The following is a 23883-nucleotide window of genomic DNA, read 5'->3' as shown; positions in this document are numbered from 1 at the left end:
ATGGCTGTACAACATGGTTGTACTTAATGCCACTGAGTTGGACACTTAAAAATGGTTAAATGATAAATTTTATGTTTATCATCACAATACTATATATACATATATATCCATCCCCCAAGCCCAGTCAGAGCCCCTAGACCCGGCCCTGGCAGCAGAAGCAGTCACCTGTGGTGAAGGAACTCAGACTCAAACAGGAGAAACACAATTTAACGTTCATTAATTCGGGGAGAACTTACTGCCCATCTAATACATGTTAAACACTGAGAATTCAGGGAAGACCATGAAAATATACACTACTGTCTTTATGAAGTTTAATCTAGTCTGGGACATAGTCACCAAGCAAACAGGCACAAAATTAAGTAATTCATTAAAATACTGATAAATGCAATGAAGGGAAGTACAGGGTCCTATGAAAGCACAGAGCTGGAGGATGGGACTTCAGAGGAGACTTCCCTGAGAAAGTCACCTTGACACTGAGAAGTGAAGGACAAGCCATCATTTCCCAGGCAAAAGGAGTATGGTGGGAATGGTGAGGGTAGGGCATTCAGGCAGAGAGAACACCATGTATAAAATAAAGGACCTGTCACAAAAGGTAGGAATTAATGTGGTTCTTTTGCGGGACTGCTAGAAGACAGCATAGGGCCCAAGCAGAGAGGCGAAAGACATCAGGCCAGCTGCTTGTCACAAGCTCCAATAGCCTGAAGCACTAAACCTCCATCAAAAGTTAATATTTTGGCCGGGCACAGTGGTTCACGTCTGTAATCCTAGCACTTTGGGAGGCCAAGGTGGGCAGATCACCTGAGATCAGGAGTTCGAGACCAACCTAGCCAGCATGGTGAAACCCCTCTCTACTAAAAATACAAAAATTAGCTGGGCATGGTGGCACATGCCTGTAATTGGGAGCTACTTGGGAGGCTGAGTTAGAAGAATCACTTGAACCCAGGAGGTGGAGGTTGCAGTGAGCAGAGATCGTGCCACTGCTCTCCAGTCTAGGCGACAGAGTGAGACTCCATCTCAAAACAAAAAAATAAAAAACAAAGAAAGAGTTAAAATTTGGAGGGAATCAGAGACTTTGAAAGCAGAGGAAGAAATTCCAGGCATTCCAGGCGCAGAGGCTACCCTAAGCAAAGGTTCTAACGTGGGAAATGCCAAGGGAATTTGGGGACAGGAAGTCATCCTGTTTTAATGAAGCACGCACAGAAAGGATATGGAGAGGAAGATGGCGGATGTGAAAGATAAGAAGGAAAGTTAAATAGAGTCCTTCATCAGGATGGTTGGTTCTAGAACCACAGGTAGGAATGGCCTCCCTGGCTCCCACTGCCTTCTCCCATCTCTGAGGAATGACCCTGCAAATCAAAACACCAGCTCTCAATCACTTTTAGAAAATCAGCAATACAACCCAGAGGGACTCAGCTCTCCAAGGCCTCAGGAGAGAGCACTGGAGGGAGCCCTCTCCTCTAGTTAAACTGTTTGAAAGCAGTAACAAAATTAGCAGAAGAGTTCAAATGATGGCAGGCTCGGGGGCCTTGGGACCAGCACAGCACAAGAGTCTTCGATACCAATAGGTCACTTTGAGCCTTTGCTGGGATGCAAGCGGTCGAAAGAATTGAGCTGAGAAACCGTGAGATCCTCAGCTTGGTAAGTGGAAGCATTCCTGGCTGCATCTGTTAGCCCCAGATTTGACAATGGAATTCTGAAAAGCTTTGCCTTTTGCCATTTTGTGTTCACCTCAGGCTCCAAAAGACTCTTTTGTCTCAGTGGGCTGTAAACACTCTCAGCAAGCTGGATCACTTATCCAGATGGAGGCCAAGTATGAACACATGAGGATATCATTAGCCTCTTTTTCCTGATAACAAGGAAGACTGTTCTCCAGAAAAGTACTGCCCCAGAGGCTAGCCTGCTAGGACACAAGCATCCTTCAGACAACAGTCATATCTGCAGTAGGAATCCAGCTCCACTTTCATGGGATACCTCCTCCTCACAGGCCCTCAGAGGAATCCGTCCCACTGGCTGGGAGCTGCCAAGACCAGAGTGTACTCCCCACAGAAGTATACTAAGGGGTCACTCAGGGACCCGGACCTGCAGAAACATGGAGCGGGGTCGTGGGGGAGGGGTCTCCATTTCCACCACCATAAATTGTGATGCTGGAAAGATCTGTAAAGTTTTTCAATTCAGCTCCTCTGCTCCTCCGATGAGGAAATTAGTCCAGGAAAGAGGACGTGACCTGCCTGTGCAGAGGCCATGCCTCCCCCATCACTGTCCTGGCTACTTCATGGTTCCAATTTCCATCAGAAAAGTTCATCAGAACCAGCACATTTGTAAAATCGGAGTTTGTACCCATTTTAATAATTAAAGATCTAGTATTATTTTATAAACAAATAACAAACTTTATAGTAAGATCTCTGGTTAGTTTTTGAAAATGGAAGTTGTAGAGAAATTACATTAGAGGCATTTTTCTAGCTTCGGAGTATAAGTTAAAAATTATAGATCCTTTTCTAAGGATTAAATGGCCTTGAAGAGTATTACAAAATAAAAGAGAAGAATTCTCCTGAGCCATGTAGAGACTAGGCTGCTGACTCTTTGGGGGTGACATTTTGCCCAAAAACCATACTCATAGAGCAAGTCCTTTGGATAAAAGCAGCCACTTCAGGGACCCAAGTGTCATCTCCCCACCTTCGTTTCCACACACATCTTCCTAATAGAGTTTTATCATCATTATTATTATGACCATGTAAACATAGTTCATTGCTGAGCTTTTTTGAGCTTTTTGATTTCTTAGACTTCCCCTCCCAGAATTAACTCTTTCCCCCCACCTTATTTGGCTATCTGAATCACATACAAAGTCTTCCTATACCCTAAAACTGTTTTGTAAAGTGCTTCTCAATATCATTTTCTGCTTGGATAAATTAAATAAACTATTGATTCTATTTTTTTCTCTACAAGCATCCCTTGGGGAGCATTTTAGATCATACTTGGTGGCAACTTGAATTCCCCTGATTATAAAGGTAAAGACCTGTAAACCTGTTTCCCAGGCCTTGCATCAGAAGTCTGTTTTATAGAAAAAGAATGTCATGATGCACAAATGCTAGCAATACTTATTCTCCAGCCTGGAAAAATATATGTTGAAGAAATAAGGATTCTCTAGTGACTTAGAGCTCATTTGGCCTGAGACCTTGTAGAGTCCCCTGACCTGTGTGCCCATAGGGCTGTAACAGAGAGTATAGATGACTTCATGTCTGAAGGCTGGATTTGAATCCTGCCTCTGCCACTTACAACCTATGCCAGGAAGGACTCATCACTGAGCCTCTTTGCTCTTTGAAATAGTTTATTGTCCCCGCCCAAATCTCATGTTGAAATGTAATTCCCAGTGCCAGAGGTGGGGCCTGGTGGGAGGTGTTTGAATCATGGGGGTGGATCCCTCATGACTTACTGCGGTCTTCACAGTAGTGAGGGAGTTCTCAGAAGATCTGCTTGTTTAAAAGTACATGGCACCTCCCCACTAACTCTCTCTCTTGCTCCTGCTTTCACCATGTGATATGCCTGTTCCTGCTATGCCTTTTGCCACAAGTAAAAGTTCCTGGAGGCCTCCCCAAAAGTCTAGCAATGTTGGTGCCAGGCTTGTACAGCCTGCAGAACTGTGAACTAATTAAACCTCTTTTCTGTATAAATTACCCAGTCTCAGGTATTTCTTTATAGCAACACAAGAACGGCCTAATACATTCTTACTCTATGAAATGGAAGCAGTGATATCATTCAAAATACCAACAAGAAATGAGAAAATGAAATATCAAATCACCTAACAGAGATCCAGACATATAACTGATACTGAATTACTGTTTACTGAATTGAAAAGCATTAACTTACTCCTCCTGAGCCAGCTCTCTGGCAAGACAACTCTGAGACGCCTTAACATTCGTACAACCCTCTTAAAAATATGAATGCAGACTCCTCAGATACATGGAACCAATTTGTCAGCCTTCTGAAATCTTGTCTTCTAAAAAGTACCCCATAGCAAGCAAAATGATTTTAGGGGACTTGAATGTCAGGGTTGGTGATGACTCTACCAAAGCTTTAAACACAGGAAATTTGAAAAAAAGATTGCTTCTTCTTCCCTGTTTCTGTGAGAGCCATTTATCCAAAATCAGCTACTGGATCAAAAAGAAAAATAATTGTCCAATAATATTTATCATCAGTATCCATCAGTGTGAAACCATAGCCCATGGAATAAGTATTTGGGAAATTTCATTTGTAATACCACACAATAGGCCAACTTTAGTTTTTAATCACCCAATCATTCATCTATTACTTCCATATTTAAGATGTGCTAGGCCAAATTGAACATAATTATATCTCCATTAAGCCTCTTCCGATCCTCAAAAATATCTGTTTCTGAGTCTATTTCTGAGTTTCAAATGGACTTTGAGATTATGGTGCTCGGGACTGTATCATGGAATGAGGCTCGTTCTAATCCCCAAATAAACCTTCTCGAAGTGGAATCATGTGGAGCTCTCTTCTCACATTCCGTTCTGAGCTGTGTTCCCTCCAACTATACCAACAAGCCAGAGATGAGCTAAACCCAGCCTGACCACTCTGCTTAGCCAGGAACTGGCCACTCTGTCACGGTTGGATGAAGTTTAACAGAAAGTCAAATTAATTCTCACAAAACTGACAAGAAACAATCTTAAATGAATCTCAGAAGACGCCCCCTAAAACCTACTAAATTTACATAATTAATTGAGCAATGATTTTCAACATGTAAGGTCACCAAACCTTAGAATTTAGTCATTCAGCCTAGAACACTGAGAAAATTCCTCCCAAATGCATACTCTTTGCCCCCTAGCCACAGGTGTAGCAGAAGAAAAATTAATTAGGGATCTCCCTCAACTTCCAGCAGAGGATTTGGATATGGTAATTTTCTATAAACCTGGACGTTAACATTCTTTTGTTAACACAGTTGTAATGGAAAATTGAACAAAATGCAGAACCACAAATAACATTTCACATAGCAGGCAATCAGACGCATGGCACAGTAGAACAGTGAACTTAGATTCAAGGCCTGCTTGGCCATTTTCTAGCTCTGTGGCTTTACACAAGGAACTTTACATCTCTGTGCTTCAGTTTCTTTGTCTGAGAAAGGTTAATACCTCCCCAGCACAGACTTGTTTTAAAAATGTAAGAAGATACCAGAAGTGAAAGCAACTTTCGAAATGTAAAAACTTTATCCTAATATCCTATTTGTATTGAGTCCAAATGAATATACTGCGTAGTTGGCCTATATCCATTTTCTATTTGAGATGGGATAAGTTAGGAAGGTGAACGTTTAAATAGTGTTTGTCTCTAAATTCTTTTGAGGCTCTCCAGACCACACCATTGCATTAAGATGACACTCAGTGAAGCTGCACACAATGGGTACTTGAGACTTCATAAGTAAGATCTCAGGATCTCACTAGAAAAGGTCGTTTCCCTGTAATCCTGTGTATTACACAACCACAACAAACCTTACTTCTCTCCACACCCCATTCCACTTGCTTAGAACAGGGGACAGCCCTTTGTATAATGTCTACATTTTTAGTACAGCTGACACATGGATGATCTCTATTTTAGGTTTATATTTGTACTTCAATGATGACCAGGCAATTTTTCTCTCACCTAGTTCAGTCTTCTAATTTTTAACTGAATTCTCAAGAGTAATCTGTTTTTATTCCCATCTCTTGTTTTTTGGTCTATCTCTCGGTTTCTCAGTCTCTCTTCCTCTGTTTGTTTTTCTGTTATGCAAACACACACACACACACACACACCGATCCAATCCTTCAGTGTCATAGTTTAGATCCTAAGCCTTCCAGTGAGATTTTTGACTTAGCATCTGAGCCACAATTCATATGTGACACCCTGCACTTCTTCCCAGGCACGTTTCAACTGCAGGCTCTGTATTATTTTGGTTGGTGTGTTATCTGTACACAGACACTCACAGCAAAAGAAATTACTCACTGGTGGAAAGAGATGCCAAACCTTTAATTTAAAAACACCAAATGAGTAATTCTCAAAGCATATTTTTCTCCTTCAACCAGGACATTTTAATTATCTTGAAGTAAACAGGGAGCCTTACAAGGGTTACTCAAATTGTTCTTTCAAAATTTTCCCTCCCCTATACCTAAGGATTTCCACCTGCCCTAAAGTTCTTCATGAAGTGAGCCTTTGTTTACCACCCATGTGATAAAAATCCCATAAAAATGGGGAGGTAAACTTTGCATCCATTTCTAGTCCTAAATTGGCCTGAGGACTCAAGAGAACCCAGAAATAAGCAATGATCCATCTCTTTGGCTAAGTGTGCACTGACTTGGCCCAAATGGTCAGGCTTCCTGCCTGTAGCTACATAGTTAGTTGTGATAAGGAGCAAAGAAAACCAAACAGCTTCAAGGACTAAAGCATACTTTCTACTGAATGATTTGTGCTGTTAGTGTTGCAGTCTGATAAGCAAAACACATTTCCCTTGCCAGAGGAGGCCTATTACCAGAGCAGAGGCACAGGGAGCTGAAAACATTTCACACACAGTAGCAAGGAGGAAAGACCTGGAGGTGGGTGGTTTCAAACACGCATCTAGCCTAACTCCAAACTACAGCTGCCAACAAAAGGCTTTTACCTCCCCTCAGTGAGTGGTGATACAGTCGAGTCACTATAGAGCCACTGCTGCTAGGAAGTGGCTGAGTACTGAAAACCAGTCACGGACTGTTTACCAACCAGACAAGTAGAACTGAGAATATAATCTTTGTACCATACGTAATTCTCTTTAATAAGCCAATGCCCTGAGATTAAATATAATTTACCCAACCCAATTAAACAGGCCAGGGTCAGGGGATCATTAGGAATTTGGGCCCTTCATATTTTCAGCAATGAATCATGAATGGTTTAAAGTTTCATTTATAAGGATGCAATTTTCCAATCAAAGGATTAACCTCTTTCTTTACTTCTAGAAACTTTTCAGGTTATCTCTCAATATATTTTTACTCTTTATTTTTCTCTTCTCTGGGATTTTAAAAATATAATTTGGAGCTTTCTTCCAGATCTCTCAGCTGCTCTTTTCATTTTTAAACCTCTTTATCTGCTATCCCAGTCATTCCTTTAGTTTTATCTTCAGTTCATAATTTTCCCTTCCACCATGTCAACCAGCACTGGGACAAAGGTAAGACAAGCAAGGTACTCAGAGTATGCAACGTAAGAAGTCACTCACTGTTGGGCTTGCACTAGTTCAGGGTTGGCAGCGACAGTGAGTGCCTTCTTACATTTTGCACCCTGGATACCTTCCTTGCCTCACCCTAGACTGGCCCAGATGTCTAGTCTACAGTTCACCTTATCACTTATAATTTCTATTTCAATGACTACACTTTTCACTTCCAAGGTTTCTGTATTTTAATCCCTATCTATTCTTAAGAATTCTTTGTTCCCCTTCCCTCTTTTACTTATTTGATGATTCAAGAATTCTTATTTTAACATTTTTTTAATATTGCACCATTATGTCTGGTTCTTCATGCATGGAGTCCACAGATTCTTGGGTCTGTTGACTATCCTCATGCCAGAAAATATTCTTGTGTGTGTTGTAATTTTTCTTGAAAGCTTCCCTTGTTTGGGAGTTTTGTTTCTTTTTGGTAGACTCCCCTCCCTTTCAAGTCGCCTTTGGGTTGGTTGCCTTACCCTGGCACTCCAGGTTTGTGTCCCCAAGCCAAGATGTAGTGTCTTATTCCCAGCCAACACTGACAGTGCCACATTGAGGCTGGTGGCTGCATGCAGCAGGGCCTGGCTCCGATTCCTGTGCAGATGTCTCTTCTCCATCCCAGAACCACAAGCAATCAGGCCCAATGATGGGTAGTGAGTGAAGCTTTTCATGTTCAATTTACTGTTAGAAGCTGTGAACATTGATTTCAGCTTTCTCTGAGAAGTCCTTCACAGGTGTTCTGCCTTTTGTGGAATAAGCAATGCCTTCATCAGCAAATGGTCTTAGAAGCTGTCTCCAATGTTTTTGAGTCTGTGTGTGTGTGTGTGCACGCTTAGTATATGTGTATGTATATGTCCTGTGTGTACACACATTTAGTAAGTGTGTGTGGATATGTTCTGTGTGTTTCTTATGAGCTAACTGCCTTTAGCCTCTGTTCAGTACTATGGGTTTCTGTTCCAGGTCATGAATTAATGAATAAAATTAGAATTCAGGAGTCCAATAGATAAGCAGGGCAAAGAAAAAGTTCTTTCCTACAGCAGAATTCCACCTAAAAAGCATAGAATGATGGCGGAGTTGAAAGATCATTCATAGATGCTAAACCCAGCAGGCAAAGTTTTATGAGAAACAGGATATTTACAGAGTATCAAAGTATCTCCCCCACAAATTACTTATTAATTACAGGGGAAGATAGTAACTTTGCAGCAGAGAAAACTGGCAGACACCACCTTAAGCACATGATCAAAGTCAACATCACCAGTAACAGGACACACTGACATCATGTGTCTCCCGATGTGCCGAGAAAGACATAACATCATTTTAATGGCATTTTCACCAAAAGTGTATAACCTGAATCTAATCCAGACAAAATGCTAGACAAACCCAAATTGAGGGGCATTCTACAGAATATTCTGTACTCTTTTAAAATGTCAAGATCAAGAAAGACTGACGAAATATTCTACAATAAAAGAGACTAAAGAGACACAACAACTACTCACTGCCGTATGCATCCTGGATTGAATCCTGGCTGAGAAAAACATAGCCATAAAGGGCATTATTGGGATAATGGACAGAATTTGAATATGGACTGTGGGTTCAATAATAATACTATGTCAATACTATGTCCCTGTTCAATTTCTTGATTTTGATATTTGTATTTTGGTTATGTAAGCAGCAGCTCTTGTTCTTAGAAAATAAATACTGAAATATTTAGGGGAAAGTACATTATGTCTCCAACTTACTCTCAAGTGATACAGAAAAATTAGAGGATAAACACTGGCTCTTTGGGGCAGAAATTTCTTAGATATTACAATGGTTTGTGGCTCCCCAAAAGGCCATACTGTACAAACAGATACACAATATGTCTGTGGTCTTCAACTTCCATGGGGTAATTAGGAAAAAAATGTCTAAAATGCCTCCTTGAGGGAGCAATAATGAAAAAAAGAGATTGAAAAACACAGGCAGAGAAAGACACAGAGATGAGAACAAACTCAAATGAAATGGTGATAACCTGGGGAGAGGAAGAGTATATAGGGATTTCCTCTTTTAAGTTTGACACTTTTCAAATTAAAAAGGTACAAGAAAATTAAAAACTAACTTTTCAAAGTTAAAAGGTTGCTATATGCAAGGTTAGGAGCTCAGTATTATTTAGAAGCAAAGCATCAACAGGAAAATACACTGGTCAAGGAAATATCCACAGTCATGTATGTGTTTTTCATTGTTACTTCTCTAGAATACGCTGTGCATATGTGTATGTGTCTGTGCGTCATTAATGTGGTTTTGTGACTCATGTATAGTGGGTCTTCTCATTGTCTGAGGACAGCAGTGGCTCACTTGGACCATTTACTTCCTTAGAAGACCACTTTATGTGGAAGATGGAGACATTCAGTTTCATGAAGGACAGAACAAAACAAAAGTTTTGAATAACGGCAGGTAGGATGTAGGTTAAAATGCAAAATGAATGCTTTAAGAATATAAGCATTGGGAGTAGAAGTTACTGAGTTGGCTATAAAATATTCTCTCAAAGATATTTTTAAGATGTTTTAACCGGGCCGGGCGTGGTGGCTCATGCCTGTAACCCCAGCACTTTGGGAGGCCGAGGCAGGGAGATCACGAGGTCAGGGGTTCGAGACCAGCCTGGCCAATACAGTAAAACCCCGTCTCTACTAAACACAAAAAAAAAATTAGCCGGGCATGGTGGCAGCTACTAGTGAGGCTGAGGCAGGAGAATCGCTTGAATCTGGGAGGCAGAGGTTGCAGTGAGCCGAGATAGTGCCACTACACTCCAGCCTGGGTGACAAAGACTGTCTTTAAGAAAAAAAAATAGGTAGTTTAACCACTAGATGCACACCTGTAAAAGGACAATTCAAGGACCAGGAGATGAATGAGAAGAGTTTCATTGATTTATTCATGCTTTCAGGGCGCTAGGCACTGTCGGCTCAAAGCTGAGCAGGACGTGACCTCTATCTACAGTGAACTTGCCAAACTAGTAGAAAGATTAAGATTTATCTCTCGGTATCAATATTGTCATCTTATTTCACAGTCTTGGTCTTATGACTTCTAACATTTAACCATTACCCTAACTGTTGTCATCATAATTAACATGTAAATATTTCTTAGTGCCATTGTCACTGTACAGCTACCTTCGCAAAATATTTTCTAACCACTAGTGACAGCACAATGCAAAAACAGGTAAGGAGGTCTGCATTCTATAATCTTGCAACCAGGTGTGTTGAAATGGCAGACAGCCCCCTGGGCAGCCACACAAGATTCAGATTACTAGAATCACTTGAGGTCCTGCTTCCAAGTCCAAAGTGGAAAACTGACTCTGTTACTGCCATTGGATTCCCTCACTTGATTAATTAACTCAAAATTGCCTCTCAGTGGCAATCCAAACTTCTGTTTCTAATTTCCTTCTGTGCTGGAAAGTAAATAGGCCTAACCACATTTTCAAGCCCCTGTGCGTGGGTCTTTTGTGCTTATAGCAGACCAGTATCCACTGGAAGACGTCTGGGCCACTGCCAAGTTGAGTATTCAATTTCTTTGTTGTTTTTCAGGATAACCTAGCTAACCGCAATCCCTTTCCACCATTCCTCTGCAATGTGCTTGAAATAGAGCCAAGATCCTATCCTACAAAATGCACAAGAAAAACAAAAAGGGAGGAAATAAATAAAGAAGGGGTCATGGAAAAAATTAGGGTTTGTGAATATTGCCCCATACATATTTTCTTTTTACATTTTTCTCTCATGACATTCAGGCCCCAAATGCCTGGTCATATTCAGGAATAACTCCAGTGGCTTCCCATTCTCTCCTCCCCACCCAAGAAGATTATAGGATTATGCACATGAGTTAAATTCCTGTGATCCTATTCCTTGGGGCATATGCCCAAGCTTTTGGCTTTGGGAGGTGGGGTGTGGGGTGGCAAATGCCTAAAAGGTTTTGAATGACTATCCAAAGAGAAGCAGATGGCTTTAGCAGACCTGTGCCCAACACGTGATGTGTGACTCCTGCCCTCTCAACACCATCTCCGTGCCACTCCCTTTCTCCCACACCCCAGACAAATAAGAACAAAAATGAGTCTCTGCACACTCAAAAGGTGAATTTTCAAGGACAAGTCTTCCCATATGGAAAGGATAATGGCATCATGCCACAGCATGTGCAGTAAAGAAGGACTCAGGGTGTTACACATTTTCTCTTCCAATGGGTTCCAAATGTTCTGATGGACAATCTTATTCTTCCCCAGCAAACCTACTGCTCTACACCCGGCTGTAGCTGTTAATACACTTTTCAATTTTCCTCAAGTCCCCAATAGCATGAACATCGGCATGAAGGCAAGAAAATATAGGCAGGTACTGGGGAGAGCAAATAGTTCAGTTGGAGAAAGGGCACATAAGGAGCAGCAGTAGCAAATAAGAATGACCGGGAGTTTGGGATCAGACACATGGGACCATAAGTACCAGGTCAAAAAGTTCAAACTTTATTTGATGATGAAGCAACATTAAATACTAAAGGTCAAGCTTCAGGAATGTAACTAATTCAGAAGAAACACAATGACCCATAAAAAAAGAGAGAGAGCCAAACACAGATTAGCAAAATAGGAATGCTTCACCTCAGCGATGGATTCTTATGACTGCCCACTGGGAGCCAGGCATTAAAGGACAAACGGGAAGCCTATATAAATCATTATCTGACAGAAAGAAGCTCATTTATTCTTGAAAAGAGAACAAACGTTCTAGGAGAAATCATGTGGACTCTTTTAAGTGCCATTAAATGACACAATGGGAAAAATCTTCAACAATATTTTTATCACAAACAGAGATGCAAAGTCACATGGTTGCACAGTTCTCTCATACTGACATTTAATACAGGCTCCAAGCAGGAAAGTATCATCTAAGAAGACAGCTAATGTGATTCATTTATGTGGATTTCTGATCTTTCCTGATCATCGGGAAATGATGAACTTGAGACACCTAGAAGAATGAGTATCATACTTCTATCAAATGTCAGTTCTGTTGGCCAGTCACTAAGGAAAACAGATAAATTGGTGTTTCCCTGCCTGTTGAAAGTTTCAAATTGAGTAGTGTATATTATTAGTTAAACAAAGATCTCTGGTTTTAGATAGGGTGACCATATGTAAGTTGGTACTTTCCTGGTTTATGCCTCCTACCCCAGAATAATTATGAATAGCCCCTCCTTTCTATCCAAAACTACCCCAGTTTAGATGATAACTTATATGATCATCTTAGTTCTAAATATCTGCCAAGTAGAAGTTGCCACACTGTTATGCAAGTTTAGGAGCTCAATTATCTTTTAAATTAGAATACAACCCACCTTCACAAGTAATATCTAACTTGATGACTATTGAAAGATTTGCTGAGGCTAAACTCACTCGTGTATCATCTCTTGGAGCACTGCACTTTGTCTTATTGGACACTGTGTTCTCATCCCTAGCACAGGCTCATCATATCACAAGTATTTGACTGAATTATTTGATTATTGATAGACATAACATGTGACATAGCTGTCTCTTCTTGGACAACTACTGATACCACCATCATGTAAGATACATTGTTACTTAATAGCTTAGATGCTTTTTTCATTTTTTTTCCCAAGAAGCATTTAAAAATGTACAGCCAATTTATAACTTTCTTTTATAGCACATCTACAGATATCTACCAAAGATTCTCATCTTCCAGAATTCCGTTCACCAAATTTGGAGGTTAAACCTCTGGAATGTCACAGTGATCCCGTTCAGGGTGTTAGTTCCCAACACAGCCAAAGCTGTCTATTTTTTACTCTGCCAAACTAGCAACATTTCCAACAAGAAATATCCATAATGCAGGAAATTCCAGTTCTAGGACTCAGACATGAATGGTCCCTGCAATTATTGTTAAATTGCATGTGTCAAGAAGTAGTTTTTTCCTGTTGGAGGTAGACAGTACGGCCTGTGCACTGTGGTTCACAGAGGCAATAAAAGTGTGTTATGTTGTTAGATCCTGAAAGTAGGTAGCAAATACAAACAGTAAATTTAAAAGGATTATTTTTATTTCTGATTTTGTATGTAACTTAGAATTTTATGAGCATTTTCTGAGAATTTATGAGAACTTTATGATTATTGTGCCCATGCTTTAGGAGTCATTAAAGAAAGCTTGTGGCTTACTTCTTTTGGACAAGTAACTTTAAAAGTATTCAAGTTCAATTAAGTTTGTTATTTGGGATACTTTTATGAATAATAAATGAATCTTTATCACTCTGTATTATCTTGGAACATTCCTAAGGTTATCAGAACTATCCATATGATTTCTGTCCTTATACATTCTGTTTCAAGGGCACCTTCAAGCTTGTCTCTGTGAAAATGCAACTATATTGCAAGTAGCCAGTAACATTATCAATGAAAATCTTGTCTGTAGCCAATAATATCATGTCAAAATTTGCTTGGTTATGGACAAGAGTCATTCTGAGTTTAAGAAAAAAAAAATGGTAAAGCAAAAAGTACAAAAAGAACTCTTTCAAAAAGTGTCTCATTTGTACTTTCTGCCTTTATGCCTTGTAAATAACAAATGCTAAACAGATGTTACATTGAACTGAAATTGATACTGGTCTGTCTTGCACTGGCCAAACTAAGAGTGGGGGGGTTGGGGGGGCAGTGAGCGGTGTTTTGGTTTCTACCTGCTTCGCTTCATCACTGTTTAAGAGCTGATACACATTAAACATGCTTTTTCTATTTACTTTAGAGTCCGTAATAAATGAAGGCATTTTTAAAAGCAGCAGTCACACAGTAATTCCCATTAAGACCTGTCTTCTATTTTTTCAGGAGAGATTTTTCTAGTTGAGGTTGAAATAGAAAAAAAATATATAACCATGCATAACTTTTTTCATCCTAAAAAATATTTATTGAAATCCTAACACTACATACCACAAACAAATAAAAGACAGCCTTTAATCTTACAATTCATCCGAAAGGATTTATATGTGCTTGCATACCTAAAGTGTGTCAATTATATTTTACTTCAGAGGAATATGTTAAAAAAAAAAAACAGGAAAGCTAAAAATAAGTGATTAATTCCATTGAGGGATATTAAGAGAGACTTACAGAACTATCAGTTTTGGGGTTAACTCTTGAACAATAAGCTGGATTTTTATTAAAGTATGAAAAGGAAGAAATATCATAAGCAAAACAGAGAAATACAACTGTTGGTTGTATATTTAAGTAGATCTTATTCATAATTATATGTGAATGGTAAGGAACATTAGGTGAGACTTCAAGAAAGCTAAGATTTCTAGATGGGGCAAATAGGTTTGAAATGAGAAAACTATGGTTTCTGTTTTGTGCAGTGAATTAAGGTTATCTGTGGGATGTCCTGCTGGAAGTATTAAGTAGACTATTAAAAACGTGGACCTAGAGAAACGAAAGAGATAATATAGAGAGGTAAATATTTGGAATTAATTCGAGTGTGATATCCAATGAAATGACTCATGGCCAACTTCAAAATTTCATATTATCCCAAAATTTAAAGGCTGGGAAGGGGGTGTGGAGAGTGGGAGGAGGGGGAAGATGCAAACAGAAAGACTGGAGGAGAGCCAGGGGAGTTTACCAACATAGAAACCAGGAAAGAAGTGAATATCTTTGATGAGCTGGTCTTCACCAGTATTGGCAGATACTGCAGAAACTGAATAGAAGGAGAGATCAAAGGTTCAATATTGTCAGTGGAGTGCTACACTTCACTTTGCAAAGCATCCTAAAATCTAATTAGCCAGAAGGAAATACATAGAAACATAAATATCATTACTGACAGACTCATCAATGTTATTTTGATGTCTTTTCAGTCTTAATAAATGCTTCACCTTGTGTTCATTTAGATCAAGGATTGATCCTTAAACTGGGTAAAAACCCTTCCCAATCTTAAGGATTGTATATAATTTTTATTTTTGCCGTAACTGTAGCCTTGAAAATGTTATTGTTTCCTCATGCATGGAAATGACCAAGTGTGGTGGTCTTTGGAGATTGAGGGTGGATATTCACTTTGAACTAAGACTTATCTAAGCCTCTAAATCATGGAATGAGGAGACAGATGCACCTAGTCTTTTGAGTGGCTTAGTCATCTTTGGATAATGTTAATAAGTTGTCCTTTTGACTATAATAAATTTTCATATTTGGCTCAAATATTACATAGATGTCTAGTTTTTATTCTTTAATTGATTAAATGTGGAAAAACTGGAAAGCCCATATTCAACTAGAATTTATATGACCAACAGCTGCTATGTGATAAGAGCAGTAAGAGAGAGAGGATAATTTTCTGAGACTGTTTGCCATCTATCCTTCAGTGTCTTCTTCAATCACATTATTTATTTGCATTTTCATTTTTGTGGTCTGGAACTTGAACATAATTTCAATAGTTCTTTAAAAGAATTCAAGACAAAAAATTCATGGAACACAATCTTTCTACAATTCTGGAAGCATCTAGAGAAAATATCTTGTTTTTCTAATTTTCTGCAATCTAGGAAGATGTCCAACAGGAGATGAAAAAAGTTAGGACTTGAACTGGCATTTTCTCCTACCATACTGGCTATCTGCTTGAGTCCTTAATGGTTAAATTTATGGGACTACCTTTTTGACTACTTCCCCACAATGAAGTCTTAGATAATATAATAAGATTCAATCAACTATTGTCATCATTCATTTAACAAATATTGTTTAAGTAAATTAACTTGGGAACCTCAAAATGAATCAGATAGGAATTTGCCAACAAGGAGATAAAACTGAACAAAAATGATAAATCACAGTATAAAAATAATGAATAGGCTGGGCATGGTGGCTCATGCCTGTAATGCCAGCACTTTGGGAGGCCAAGGCAGGTGGATTACTTACACCCAGGAGCTCAAGACCAGCCTGGGCAATATGGCAAAACCCAGTCTCTACAAAAAAAAAAAATACAAAAAATTAACCAGGCGTGGTGGCATGCATCTGTAGTCCCAGCTACTTGGTAAGCTGAAGTGGGTGAATCACCTGAGCCCAAAGGGTCAAGGCTGCAGTGAGCTGTGATCATGCCACTGCACTCTAGCCTGGATGACAGAGTGAGACCCTATCTCAAAAAACAAATTAATATATTAGGTATAATAGAATAAGTGACAAGCAAAATTTAAATTTTCATATATAAAAATATGGTGAAATAGATTTGTAGAAAAATCTAGTACAGAACATAAAAATAATGGATAAAATATAATAAACATTTCTCAAAGTCATGGTTAACTGTGACATAAAATAAAGGGAAAATATTGCCCCAAAGTGACATGAAATTGAGATTAGAGAATATGTCAAGGCTAGGGCTGACATATTCTTTGAGAGTACCTGCACATTTGAGTGGGGCTACAGGCTGTATTCAGAAGATATGGGTGAAGAGAGAATTAGTAAACTGAAAGACAGATATGAGCTATAACCCAGAGGTCAGCTACACACAAAGAGATGGAAACTATACAAGTAAGAGACATGGCAACTAGAGTAGAAGAGTCAACAATCACATAATGAGAATTTTAGAAGGAGAAAAGAGAAAAAATGGGGGAAAGACAGCATTCAAAGACATAATGACTGTATTAGTCTGTTCACACACTGCTCTAAAAAATACCTGAGACTGGGTAATTTATAAAGAAAAGAGGTTTAATTGGCTCACAGTTCCACAGGCTATGAGGAAGCATGATGCTGGCATCTGCTCACCTTCTGGGAAGACCTCAGGAAACTTTCAATCATGGCAGAAGGCAAAGGGGGAAGAAGGTATGTCTTACATGGCTGGTGCAAGAGAGTGGGACAAGGAAGGTGCTACACACTTTTAAACAATCAAATCTTGGGAGAACTCTATCATGAGAACAGCACTGGGGGAATGGTATTAAACCATTAGAAACCACCTTCATGATCCAATCACCTCCCACCATGCCCCATCTCCAACATTGAGGATTACAATTAAATATGAGATTTGAGTGGGAAGACAGATCCAAACCATATCATTTTACCCCTTACCCCTTCTCCTCACATTGCAAAATACAATAATGCCTTCCCAACAGTCCCCCAAAGTCTTAACTCATTTCAGTATTAGCTCAAAAGTCCAAATTCCAAAGTCTCATCTGAGACAAGGCTAGTCCCTTCTGCCTATGAGCCTGTAAAATCAACAACAAGTTGTTTACTTCCAAGATACAGTGGGGATATAGACATTGGGTAAATACTCCCATTCCAAGAGAGAGACACCAGCCAAAAGAAAGGGGCTACAGGTCCCATGCAAGTCAGAAACCCAGCAGGGAAGTCATTAAATCTTAAAGCTCCAAAGTGATCTCCTTTGATTTCATGTCTCACATCCAGGGCACACCAGAACAAGGGGTGGGCTCCTGAAGCCTTGGGAAGCTCTGCCCCTGAAGCTTTGCAGGGTACAGCACCCACAGCTGCTTTCACAGGCTGGCCTTGAGTGACTGCAGCTTTTCCAGACACATGGTACAAGCCATTGGTGGATCTACCATTCCTGAACCTGGGGAATGTTGGCCGTCTTCCCACAGCTCCACTACACAGTGTCCCTGTGGGGACTCTGTGTGGGGGCTCCAACCCTACATTTCCCCTGCACACTGCCCTAGAAGAGGTTCTCCATGAGGGCTCTGCCCCTGCAGCAGGGTTCTACCTGGATATCCAGGCTTTTCCATATATCCTCTGAAATCTAGGCAGAGGCTATCAAGCCTCAACTCTTACACTCTGTGCACTCACAAGCTTAACACCACGTGAAAGTCACCAAAGTTTATGGCTTGCATTCTCTGAAGCAGTGGCCCAAACTGTATCTGGGCCTCTTTGAGCCACAACTGGAGTTGGAGTGGCTGGGATGCAAGCAATAGTGTCCTGAGGTTGTACAGGCAGCAGCACCCTGGCCCTGGACCATAAAAACCATTCTTTCCTCCTAGGTCTCTAGGCCTGTGATGGGAGGGGCTGCTATGAAAGTTTCTAAAGTGGTTTAGAGGCCTTTTCCCTATTGTCTTGGCTATTAAGATTTGGCTCCTCTTTATTTATGCAAATTTCCATAGCCAGCTTGAATTCATTCCCAGAAAATGGGTTTTTCTATTCTACCTCATGACTAGACTGCAAATTTCCCAAACTTTTATGTTCTACTTCTCTTTTAAATATATGTTTCAATTTCAGGTCATTTCTTTGCTCATACATATGATTATAGGATGTTCAAAGCAGCCAGGCCACATCTTGAGTGCTTTGCTGCTTAGAAATTTACTCTGCCAGCTTTCTGATGGGCAGTTGGCTTCATCCCTGGGATGCAAGGCTGGTTCAACATATGCAAATTAATAAATGTAATCCATCGTATAAACAGAACCAAAGACAAAAACCATATGATTATCTCAATAGATGCAGAAAAGGCCTTCAACAAAATTCAACAGCCCTTCATGCTAAAAACTCAATAAATTAGGTTTTGATGGGACGTGTCTCAAATAATAAGAGCTATATATGACAAACCCACAGCCAATATCATACTGAATGGGCAAAAACTGGAAGCATTCCCTTTGAAATCTGGCACAAGACAGGGATGCCCTCTCTCACCACTCCTATACAACATAGTGTTGGAAGTTCTGGCCAGGGCAATCAGGCAGGAGAAAGAAATAAAGAGTACCAATTAGGAAAAGAGGAAGTCAAATTGTCCCTGTTTGCAGATGACATGATTGTATATTTAGAGAACCCCATCATCTCAGCCCAAAATCTCCTTAAACTGATAAACAACTTCAGCAAAGTCTCAGGATACAAAATCAATGTGCAAAAATCACAAGCATTCCTATACATCAATAACAGACAGAGAGCCAAATCATGAGTGAACTTCCATTCACAATTGCTTCAAAGAGAATAAAATACCTAGGATTCCAACTTACAAGGGATGTGAAGGACCTCTTCAAGGAGAATTACAAACCACTGCTCAATGAAATAAAAGACAACACAAACAAAATGGAAGAACATTCCATGCTCATGGATAGGAAGAATCAATATTGTGAAAATGGCCATACTGCCCAAGGTAATTTATAGATTCAATGCCATCCCCATCAAGCTACCAATGACCTTCACAGAATTGGAAAAAAACTACTTTAAAGTTCACATGAACCAAAAAAGAGCCCACATTGCCAAGACAATCCTAAGCCTAAAGAACAAAGCTGGAGGCATCACACTACCTGACTTCAAACTATACTACAAGGCTACAGTAACCAAAACAGCATGGTACTGGTACCAAAACAGAGATATAGACCAATGGAACAGAACAGAGGCCTCAGAAATAGCACCACACATCTACAACCATCTGATCTTTGACAAACCTGACAAAAATAAGAAATGGGGAAAGGATTCCCTATTTAATAAATGGTGCTGGGAAAACTGGCTAGCCATATGTAGAAAGCTAAAGCTGGATCCCTTCCCTACACCTTACACAAAAACTAATTCAAGATGGATTAAAGACTTAAATGTTAGACCCCAAACCACAAAAACTCTAGAAGAAAACCTAGGCAATACCATTCAGGACATAGGCATGGGCAAGGACTTCATGTCTAAAACACCAAAAGCAATGGCAAGAAAAGCCAAAATTGACAAATGGGATCTAATTAAACTAAAGAGCTTCTGCACAGCAAAAGAAACTACCATCAGAGTGAACAGGCAGCCTACAGAATGAAGAAAATTTTTGTAGTCTACCCATCTGACAAAGGTCTAATATCCAGAATCTACAAAGAACTTAAACAAATTTACAAGAAAAAATCAAACAACCCCATCAAAAAGTGGGCAAAGGGTATGAACAGACAATTCTCAAAAGAAGACATTTACGGCCGGGCACGGTGGCTCAAGCTTGTAATCCCAGCACTTTGGGAGGCCGAGACGGGCAGATCACGAGGTCAGGAGATCGAGACCATCCTGGCTAACACGGTGAAACCCCGTCTCTACTAAAAAAAATACAAAAAACTAGCTGGGCAAGGTGGCGGGCACCTATAGTCCCAGCTACACGGGAGGCTGAGGCAGGAGAATGGCGTAAACCTGGGAGGCGGAGCTTGCAGTGAGCTGAGATGCGGCCACTGCACTCCAGCCCGGGGGGCCGAGCCAGACTCCGTCTCAAAAAAAAAAAAGATGACATTTATGCAGCCAACAGACACATGAAATAATGTTCATCATCACTGGCCATCAGAGAAATGCAAATCAAAACCTCAATGAGCTACCATCTCACACCAGTTAGAATGTCAGTCATTAAAAAGTCAGGAAACAACAGGTGCTGGAGAGGATGTGGAGAAATAGGAACACTTTTACACTGTTGGTGGGACTGTAAACTAGTTCAACCATTGTGGAGGACAGTGTGGCAGTTCCTCAAGGATCTAGAACTAGAAATACCATTTGACCCAGCCATCCCATTACTGGGTATATACCCAAAGGATATAAATCATGCTGCTATAAAGACACATGCACATGTATGTTTATCACGGCACTATTCACGATAGCAAAGACTTGGAACCAACCCAAATGTCCATCAATGATAGACTGGATTAAGAAAATGTGGCACATATATACCATGGAATACTATGCAGCCATAAAAAAGGATGAGTTCATGTCCTTCGTAGGGACATGGAAGAAGCTGGAAACCACCATTCTGAGCAAACTGTCACAAGGACAGAAAAACCAAACACCACATGTTCTCATTCAAAGGTGGGAACTGAACAATGAGAACACTTGGACACAGGATGGGGAACATCTCACACTGGGGCTTGTTGTGGGGTAGGGGGAGGGGGTAGGGATAGCATTAGGAGATATACCTAATGTAAATGATGAGTTAATGGGTGCAGCACACCAACGTGGCACATGTATACATATGTAACAAACCTGCACGTTGTGCATATGTACCCTAGAACTTAAAGTATAATAATAATAAAAAAGGAGGCCGGGCACGGTGGCTTAAGCCTGTAATCCCAGCACTCTGGGAGGCCGAGACGGGTGGATCACGATGTCAGGAGATCGAGACCATCCTGGCTAACACGGCGAAACCCCATCTCTACTAAAAAAAAAAATACAAAAAACTAGCTAGGCGAGGTGGCGGGCGCCTGTAGTCCCAGCTACTTGCGAGGCTGAGGCAGGAGAATGGCATAAACCCCGGAGGCGGAGCTTGCAGTGAGCTGAGATCCGGCCACTGCACTCCAGCCTGGGCGACAAAGTGAGACTCTGTCTCAAAAAATAATAATAATAATAAAGGAAAAAACATTTTAAAAAAGAAATTTATTCTGCCAGATACACTAAATCATCACTCTCAAGTTCAAAATTCCAGATTCCTAGAACAGGGGCACAAAGCAGTCAACCTCTTTGCTAGCACATAATAAAAATGAGCTTTGCCCCAATTCCCAGTAAGTTCCTCATTTCCATTTGAGAACTCCTCAGCCTGGACTTCATTGTCCATATCACTATCAGCAGTTTGGCCAAAACAATTTATCAAGTTTTTAGGAAGCTCCAAATTTTCCCTTATCTTCCTGTCTTCTTCTGAGCCCTCCACACTCTTTTAACCTCTGCCCATTACCCAGTTCCAAAATCGCTTCCACATTTTCAGATATCTTTATATCAGTGTCCCACTCCTCAGTACCAGTTATCTGCATTAGTCCATTCTCACACTGCTATAAAGAAATACCCGAGACTAGGTAATTTATAAAGAGGTTTAATTGGCTCCCAGTTCTGCAGGTTGTTAGGAAGCATAATGCTGGCATCTGCTCAACTCCTGGGGAGGCCTCAGGAAACTTGATTATGGTGGAAGGCAGGCACATCTTTCATGGCCAGAGCAGGAGAGGCAGTGGGGAAGGTGCTACACACTTTTAAACAACCAGATCTCACTCATGAGAACTCTATCATGAGAACAGCACTAGGGGGATGGTGCTAAACTATTAGAAACCACCTTCATGATCCAATCACCTCCCACCAGGCCTCACCTCCATCATTGGGAATTACAGTTGAACATGGGACTTGAGTAGGACACAGATCTAAACCATATCAATGACTAGAAACTTTTGAGACTCAATGAAAGATACCTATGCTTAGGTTCAGGAAACCTAATGGATACATATATTCAGATTTACAATTTATTATGTTTTTTAAACCTTGGAATTGGTATCTTTCATCAGATCTGGAAAATTGTGTGTGTGTGTGTGTGTGTGTGTGTGTGTGTGTGTATGTTAAAAGGTTTTCAAAGAAGGCAGAGAGAAAGAGGGCAGGAAGAGGGAGAGAGAGATTAATTACCAAGGAAGTACAATTAGACTGTCAGCTGACTTCTCAACAATAAAGTCAAATGACAATAAAAATATATTCAAAATGCTGAGAAAAAAATAAAATTAAAAAATAACTGTTGACCTTGAAATGTTATCCAGTAAGAGATACTTTTAAAACAATAGAAAATAAAGACATTTTCAATAAACAAAAAGTGAGTTAAAATACCAATAGCACTTTACGAAAGGAATGACTAAAAGATGTGCCTTAGAAAGGAGGGAAGGCTCTGAGAAGATCTAATGTGACAAAAAGGAATACTGAGCAAGTAAAATGGCAAACTTGTGGTAAACAAATGTTAACTGTATAAAATGGAAATAATAAAGTATAATTTGAGAGTGAAAAATGATCCAGATAGAGTTAAATTCTAGATACCAAAAGCATATAAATTAGAAGGACTACAATTGAAGTTAATATATTCTAAGGCAGACATTCTCATACTCTAATATGCATACAAGTTACCAGGGGATCTTGATAAAATGTAGATCCTGAGTCAGTAGGGCTACGGTGGAAACTGTCTATCTCTATAAACTTCCCAGATACATATGACTCAAATTTTGACTATCAAGGTACTAAGATCCTTGTATTAGTGAAGAGTAGAGTTACAAGATTGTTAAATTCATACTTTGTTAGCATATATGTATGTTAAAATAAACACAATAAACACTAAAAGATTAAAATACTATACAGTCCCAAACTAATGGAGAAAAAAATAATGCATTTAAAAAAAAACACAAAGATCTCAATCGATCCAAAACAAAGAAGAAGACAGGGAGTCAGGAAGGAAAGGAGGAAGGAAAGGAGGAAGGAAAGGAGAAGAGAAAAAAGAAAACAAAGAGGAAAATGGGGGAAGGAAGGAAGAGGGAGGGAGAACAGAAATAAGAAAAGGAAGGAATGGCCAGATAAATAGAAAACAAAATTAGGTGGTAGAAAAATTCTAAACATACCAGCAAAAACCGTCAATGCACATGAAATAAACTTTCTCTTGAAGGGTAGAGATTTTTAGGACAATAAAACAATCCAAGAATAGTTTTTTTTTTTAATATTACTTTTTGACAAGATATACACTTGAAATAAAAACATTGAAAATAGAAAGAGGGGAACTATATGCCAGGCAGCTATGGAGCTCCCCAAATGGCAAAGGGATCTATTAATAACAAACAAAATGGATTTAAAGCAAGAACATTTTGAAACGCAAAGATGATCACTATACGATTCTCCCTGAAAGTTGTAGAATTTTAACTTGCAGCAACTCAATAATATCGTTTTACACTATATGAAGAAAAAAGTAATAATATATAAGAATATCATGATGATTCCATCATCATGATATGGAGATTTAAACCCCTTTTCTCAGTAGTCAATAGATGAAGCGAACACAATA

This window comes from Papio anubis, chromosome 7 (genome assembly GCF_008728515.1).
Source record: "Papio anubis isolate 15944 chromosome 7, Panubis1.0, whole genome shotgun sequence".
Classification (NCBI taxonomy): Eukaryota; Metazoa; Chordata; class Mammalia; order Primates; family Cercopithecidae; genus Papio; species Papio anubis.
Note: the sequence above shows the minus strand (reverse complement) of the source record.